The following is an 8,392-nucleotide window of genomic DNA, read 5'->3' as shown; positions in this document are numbered from 1 at the left end:
CCCTACATACCTAAACACGAATACATCCAAACACCGACACACATATATGTAACTATATTTAGTTGGTACAGAACTATAAATCTATGTATTGCATACACAGATAAAATGATAGTTTATTTATAATATTCTCTAAATGCCTAAAGCAATGAAAAATGTAGCCTAATACAATATATTTTCTGCTGAGGGAGAGTTACACCAAACAACTATGGGTATAACTGTTCCAAAAGGCTGATTGCAGTTTTTATTTTTTATATTTATTATTTTTTAACAAATACCACCTCTTACAATTGCATTTGTATTTCTTCTTCTTATTTAATTGAACAACTTTATTTTAAAAAACAAAGCCTTGTGCTATGCAGGCCACTCCAGCCAAGGAAGCAAGCAACCTAATCTTCCCCCCTCCTGTCTCTCCTCCAAATACAACCCCTCAGTCTTACCCCATCTTTGTAACAGACCACCTGGTGAGCATCCCCCTCCTCTGTGCCTCCATCCCCAGTGGATAACAAAGACCTTCTCCAACCTTACATTCCTCTTATTATTTCAGCCCCCAACTTCAGCAGGCTTTCTCGGGGCACCTGCCCAGCAAGCCTGGCAAAGAAGAAGCCAGCAGGTATGGGAGCTTTAGATCTTCATTCCTCCTCACTTTATTCATGAGTAGTTTCCACCTTCCACTAGTACTCTGTCCATCTTATTTAGATAACTTATATAACTTGTGTAGCATTCATGTTTGTTTTACTCTCTAGTTCAGTTCTTTACTGTTCATATCCATATGGGTCAGAATTTTTTTTAATGCTTAATAAAAAAAAAACCATCAACTTCTGACTAAAAGTTTATTTTAAAACATCCCCCAAAGTGATTGAGATTGTGTCTGTGTGTGATTATGTGCAGTTTTGTCCCCAGTAAGTCATCTAATCACAGAACTGTAAAAAAAAAAAAAAAAAAAAAAACAATAGAACAAAATGAATACTAAATTACATAGTGCAACAAGGTCATTTTGATTGATGAAGGGGCTTCCTCATCCAGAATATGGCTATGCTGAAATTGTTTCTAAATAAGGCAATGAAGTAATATATAAAAGATAATGATTTGACCCAATAGAAAAAGTTATTAGAGTTTGCATCAAAAATAATACTCCTCATTGAAAAACTAATTAAAAAAACTAATTCATGTGCTAAGGGCTTGATCTCCAAATGTAATGTTTAGTTTTAAAATGTGGAACTTTATAAGAAGTTCTTGGGCCATGAATTGTCTAACGTAATTAATTGAGGAATTCAAAAGTCAATGGTGCTATTGGGTGCTGAAAACCAAGAAGTGGGTCTATTTAAAGACATCAGGTTCAAATTTAAGCAAGAACAACAAAAGGTCATTGTCAGGGCTCTTTAGAGTCAATAGGAAACTGTCTATCCAGAGTAGTTTTGGAAAAGGTCTCTACACAAGCCAGGAGAAAGAGGAATGGGAAGGAGAGAAGAGAGGAGAAAATACCTTCTCAAATAGCACAGTATAATTAGCCCCTTCCAATTCTGCACACAGTTCTACCGAGCACACACTCTCAAACCTTGCACTTCATCCTTTAGACTTTTTAATCTATTGGGTTTTCTTCTGTCGTTGTTGCTTTAGTTTGCTTGCTTGCTTGATTTTCCTTGTGTTTCAGAGCTGGTATAGAACCTTGTCTTAAGCATGCTAGGCCAGCTGCTTCCCTAGGAAGCATCTGTTTAATAAATGATGAAATTAAACTAGGTAAGTCACTTCTAGCCTATATTGCAAATGTTGTCTTTTAGTCAGATGACCCCAATATAACCAACCTCCTCTAATATACTGGTAAAATTGAATTTTGAATATTTTCATATTCTCTTATACCTAATTGTTATTTCATGAGAGTTTTTTTAATTTTCAAAATTGAACTTCCTTAAGACCATCATTCCACACTCAGCAAATGCCCAAATGCACAGCACTTACAGGATGCCCAGACAAAGTGCCTCCCCCAAGAACGGCACTTGTCAGCTTCTAGACCAGGGATCCACCATGTTTAGCAGAATCCCAACAGAATTCTGTTCCCCTCGGCCGAAACCTGAATAAGCCTCTTTTTTTCCCCCTGAACTTCTGCCTGAAGCTCCAGACCGTCTGTGGAAATAATGACTGTGCCTCTCTCTTGTGTGGGGCTTGCTCTTAATGAGAGGGTAGGCTGTTCATTGGCACCCACACTCTCCATGACGCTTACTGACATCTGCAGTTCATCCTTCCTGGAGAACTGCTCCACAGCTCACAGTTCTTCCTAGTAAAACCATCCTGCAGCCACTAATAATCAATTAGCATTGGCATTCCAGATGGCACTTGCCATCCTAAGCCAGAGTGTCTGCTTCTTGTACCCTTCATCTAAAAGGACCCAAAAATAATCAGAAACCAGCATTTCTATTACCAGAGAACATGCAGTAAGTCCACAAGTATGTAGAAAAGACCATCTATCTTGAGTTAGCTGTCCTGTTTTCATTAAATAAATACAATTAGAGAGAATAAGATATTTTTTAAGTTAAGACTATTTTGTCTTCATGTTCAAACCTAGATTGTGCTCTAAAGGCATTTTTAAAGGTCCTGCTTCATTTTGTCACCTCTTTATCTAAATTATTATTAACTGTATAATCAGTTGTAAGTCCATAAATCAAAATTCTGATGCCTAATATTTAGCAGTAACTCAGGAAGGACTGGGCATGTTTCTGATGTCCGTTAAGATCCTACAAGAAATACTGCATTACCTGATCATAGCCATGTAGGGTACAGACAAAGACACAAGCATCTAAAACACACTGCATGTTGGTTGTCCTAGCTTTGTATTTCACATTGATTTTAATAATCACTTCGGTAAATGTTGTTAATAAATAGAGATCAGAAGTTGAAGGTAGGTAGCCCTCACGCTCAGGAGAGCTTCTGAACATGACTGTTTCCTACCATTGCTCACTAGTGCATGATTCCTCATAGGAAAGGCCATGAACAAAACTGTGTATTGATCAAGGTTTTTGTTTTGTTTAATCACTATAGTTGATCATCTAAGATAAAACAACACATGTTTACACCACCATCTGACAGTGTAAATCTGACATCACAAGGATTCCTGGATTTGGAAGTTCTGAGTATGTGAAACAAGAAAGATGAAAATGGTCGCTATTAAGAGAGAGTGAGAGAGTCAGAGATGCTGCTCTGTTCTTCCTCCAGGTAGGCACGCATGGCTCTACATCGGCCCTGTCCAATAACATGGTCAAGAGGCAACAGTGGTTCTTTGGTACTAGAAATGTGATTATCAAAACTGAAATGTTTTGTTAGTTTACATACTGTGTTTGGAAGGCTCATCACCAAAATATAAACAGTGCATTTCTTAGAACACAGGGTTTTTTTGTATCATATGTTAGGCACCTATAAGCTTTTCTGAACTCTGATCTTGGATAATTAGTGGTAATTATCAAACTCTGACTAGAGAGTTGTTGAGGCCCAGGAGTTTTAGCATGTAAACTTTAAATGGGTAGGATAAGGCAGCACAGGAGAGCATTCTACTTATACATCAAATATTATGTGAGGTTTTGTTTTTTGCCATTTTATAATGTAAAAGGGACTCAGTAACTTTTGCAAATTCACACTACAAGAAAGAAGACAAAGAATTCAGCCTGTCTAGTCTATGTTCTTGAACAGTTGACTGTGCTCTGTTCACACTAGAGAAGAATACTTTACTGTGATTGACACACAATTATGACATATGACATACTGTGTCATTTTAGAGCCTGGAAAGAACAATATCAAGGATGCACATGCATTTGCTTTTAGAATCCTCATCCTATGAAATAGGTACTACAGTTTCTCTTTACATGCTGATAAACCAGAGCACAGGTAAGCGAGGCATCTATCTCATGGAAACAAACTCTCAGCAAACAGATGTAACAAAGACAGACTGCTTCGGAGCCTGTGTTGCTATGGGAGCTCTTCTAAAGAAGATGCCATCAAACGCTGCAAATTCCACAGAAATTAGTAAGTTTAGCCCAGTGCATTTAATGCGGGTCCTCAGCATGTACACATATGGAGAGGAGTTTTCGTTTTCTTGAGTATAGACAACTTACCAGCGGCTACACCACTGAGAATTTTGACTTTGTCTACCAGCAACAACTAACTGTTTACAGCTTCTCAGAATGGGGTGAAGACATACAAGCTACCTCCTTACCCAAGATAGAAAGCTGACCCGCCCCATCTTGTTCAGGTAGCCATTCCGGCTGTGAGTTAATGGGTACCACAGCCACGTCACATCCAGAACAGAGCATCTCACAGCAGTCTTTCCGGATTCTGGTTCTTAACATTCTTTCTGCCTACTTCCTCCATGGTGTTCCCCCATCCTTGAAGGGGGCGGATATAAGATGTCCCATCTAAAGTTGCACACTGAAGAGTCCTGGATTCTGAGGCATTTGGATCAGTTATGAACCTCTGAATTAACACCAACCAGCTCCAAACAGATGTTTCTCTGACCAAGGCTAAGAGCTGCGCTCCTGCATGGATATTCACAGACATACTTAGAAGGTAAGTTGATACCGTGTGCCTTCAGCAAATCAAAGCAACAGTATTAGGTTCCCCTGGACAGTCTGGGACCTTCCTAGCCTTTTGATCAGACATGAGGGCTTAAATCCAATTAGAAGGCAGCATGGCAGGTTGGAATTGTGTCTCACGGGGTTCTCAGCTGAGGAGATCCACGGATTTCACAGTACCTTCTGGTGCTATGAAAGTTTTTTACTCTGTTCCAGTTTGATTTCTCTATGTCCTGTACCCAGCATGTGCAGATTCTTCAGCAATAGAGTTTTATCGTCTCCTTCCGGTGGACAAACAGCAACAATGGATATGGCCTCTATCTGAGAGTCTCCCAAGCTTCTTGTAGCCCAGAACATTTATATCAAGCACTTTTGGGATTAAGGCTCTGGACAATACCTCAAGAGTATGCAGTTTTGAGATTGACTTTCTCTTTGTGAAATCTCCTATCTGTGATCTTTCTCTGCACCTGTTTTACTGGTGAGCCTTTTGCTCTGCACACTAAGAAAGTTACTCATTACTCAAATTATAAATTCTACTTTAGTATCATTAAATTTCTTATGCATTCCATGTTGAGTTCTGATCTAGATAATTTTTCTTCCTTATAATCCCCTTTTATTCTGTGAATCTCCTTTTTAATTTTACTCTATTGTCAATCCGGCAGCTACAGCCTCCTTGTCCTTTCTAAAATGCAGCATAGGAGATATCACTTTTTTTTTTCTTTGTAAAATAGTATTCTTGGTACTAGCTTCCCTAAATTTTTCATAGACACCATGATTAATTCCTGTCCAGGTTGTGAACTCTTGTTGATAACAGTCATTTAGAAAATGAACTTATTAGCTTCACCTCTCACCCTCAGTCAGTCTTAATGATCTATAGTGGTGTAGCTAATAAGCATGTTCTTAGCTCCAGTCTAAATAAATAGCATTTAACCCACACAGTTCCTCCTCACTAAAGTGTGGCCTTCAACTGCCACCTTCTCTCTGGCTCTCCAGTACTTTTTTTTTTTTTTTTAAATGCTGGAGCTGAAAACAATGGAAACCACAAAAACAAATAAACAAGCCAAAAAACTAATGCCCTCAACTCTAGGAATCTCCATGAACTTAACCTGTGAGTACCGTAATTTTCTGTTTCTTCCTGATGTCCTTGCAAACGCTACAACTTCTGTACTCCTCTCTCTCTCTCTCTCTCTCTCTCTCTCATTTGTGTGTGTGTGTGTGTGTGTGTGTGTGTGTGTGTGTGTGTGTACATATGCCCAATGTGCAGCAGGTGTTAAAGAAAAGCTGTCAAAACATGTCGGTTGTCCCCACATGTCTGTTGGTTCAGTTTTTGTATTGTGCATGTCTTCAGGGCAAGGGTGACAAAAAGACTTGACATAGAAACAAAGCCATTTCTCTACTCTTTCAAATACACGAAGCAGCATGAGGTTAGGAGTCTGTCCCCTGTACTTAGAAGCTCTCCCCCATGAGTCTTTGAGTTACTGATAATTCCTCTCAGATTTTAGCACTAGGTTGAATGTCAGCCTCAGATTGTGACAATTCCCTTCTCTTTGTTCATATGAACAGAGAAAGTCAGTAGAGGCTGCAGTGAAAACTAGTTAGAGACCTTTTAAGCAAGAGTCTGCTAGCTCAACCAGTGCTAGATGGCTGATACTGTTAAAGGCCTGCAGGAATTGAATATAAAATACTTTTCACTTCACGTCATGATTTTTGATGTCTTTGAAGTTCAATAGAATAACAATTCACAGTGCTTTTGATCTATGATGTTGCTGCACAGTAACTCTCTGAACATGCTGGGTGAGATAATTTACATATCAACCCAAATAGCTCCAAATAGTCACGCAGCACTTTGAGGGCTGTTGGAGGCAGGTTGTCATTCAGTTCAGATCTGTGCTTCCTTTTGGCATCTCTGCTGAGTCACCTCATCTGCAATTGGGTTACCTGAAAATCTTAGCAATGGCATTTGGTTCCCCTGGTGGCTTTAATAGGACACTCAAATTGAAATAGCCTCTGTATTAAAGCATATTTCCCCGGTCATTATTAAGTTGGACCAAACAATATCACAGCACTATGAACAAGGGCATCCTGTGCTGATGGCCGCAGTCTGAATTTGCATTAGTAGGAGATACACAGGTGTGGCGCTTCCACTGCTGCCATGACAAATCAAGCATTTGCATTAGTAATGTTATATATTTGGATTCAAAAACAAATCTACTTCGAGGTTGTCATAATAGGAGGCTCGGGGCTACAAACTACTGCTATTCACTTGACAATTGCTGCATTTCAGTCCTTAAAACTACCTCCAAAAGCCTGGACTTTCTTGGAACTTACCTGCATCTACAACACTGTCATTCTAATGGTTCTTTAGTGGAACCTTCCCAGAAGAATCACATTCAAACATGGAACTGAATGGCAAGGCACAGGGTTTAAAGACCTGTGTTTCCCAAATCCACCCATGTGAGATCTCACCCCAAGGACAAGAACATTAAATTCCAGTTGAATGCTTTCTTAATACTTCAACTAGTAATATGACGTAAATGCACATGAATACATGAAAAAGACTTTAATTATTTTCACTCTTCATTACACTGACAGGTATAAAGGGAAAGACAGCAGAAAAGTACAAGCACGCAGACGCACTGATCAGCAGAGCGATGATCTTGCAGAGAAAGAAGCACAATAAAAAGCCAAGTTCGTTTTGTAATATATTTATTTACTGAAGATCGACTGTAAGTAAAATTATTGTGAACATCATAAGTCCTGCATTCTTCTAGCTACACTTTAGAAAACTGGCATGTTTTATGTGCGTAGTATGACACTAAACAGCTCGAGAGACTGAATAGATGAATTTTAAGCATCATATACATAGTAACTGTCGTTAGTTCAAAAAAAAAAAAAAAAAAAAAAAAAAAAAAAAAAACGTATTCCTTTCCAGCATTTCTCAGACTGTGTCTGCAGTTCATAGGAGGCATTATGTGCTATTTAGGAAAACTGGGAAAGAGAAGTAATGTCAAAATGAAAAATAAAGTCATTGAAGACAGTAACTTATGTAAATTGGGAAATAAAATAAAGCAGTAAAACCTGGTTCCCATTATACTAATGTGGCCATTCCTTTAGTCCCACATTTTACTTTAATTATGAATATATACTGTTGTATCTGCATGAAGATATACATCTTCCATTTACCATTTTTTCCTTATTATGTTTTAAGCTCTGCAGAGATGAAATGGAAGACATTTGTAACTTGACAAGCTTCCTCCTCCTTCACGGTGCTCTTTCTTGACATCTCAGATGCCCAGTTGGTGGGTATTTAAGAAATAAAAGCTCACTTTGAAACTCACTTTGGCACAGCAACCTTGGAAAAAGGAAAAGGCCGGGAAAATCCCAGTGTGTGTTCATCTCGGTTTTAAATCACGTGCTGCTACTTTGAATTATACATTCCAATTTGGGTGTAAAAGATATTATTCATATCATGAAACAGCTGGTGCCTCAGCAAGAGTCGGGCATAATGTTTTGTGCTGAAGTGGTTCTTTCTATCAGCAAATCAGGACTTTTTTCCTTACTAGTCAATTAAAAAAAAAAGGTATTTTACAGTTTGTAGAATTCTCATCACAACTTTACAAGCACTGTTTTCCATTTCAACATGCGTATTTTCAAAGCTTGTGAATTGGGTTTGTCTGCATTTTATTTTCCAGTATATTTGATGGAGTGATTGCTTTTCATATACACTGTACAAAAAAAAAATAATGTTGACAAGAGTAATGAATTTTAGATTAATCGTGCCTTTTTAGTTTTCTGAATTTCCTATACCTGGACATCTGAGGTCTTGCTGACAACAG

The sequence above is a fragment of the Micromys minutus genome (genome assembly GCF_963924665.1).
Source record: "Micromys minutus genome assembly, chromosome: 13".
In the NCBI taxonomy this organism is placed as follows: domain Eukaryota; kingdom Metazoa; phylum Chordata; class Mammalia; order Rodentia; family Muridae; genus Micromys; species Micromys minutus.
This window is presented reverse-complemented; position numbering follows the sequence as displayed.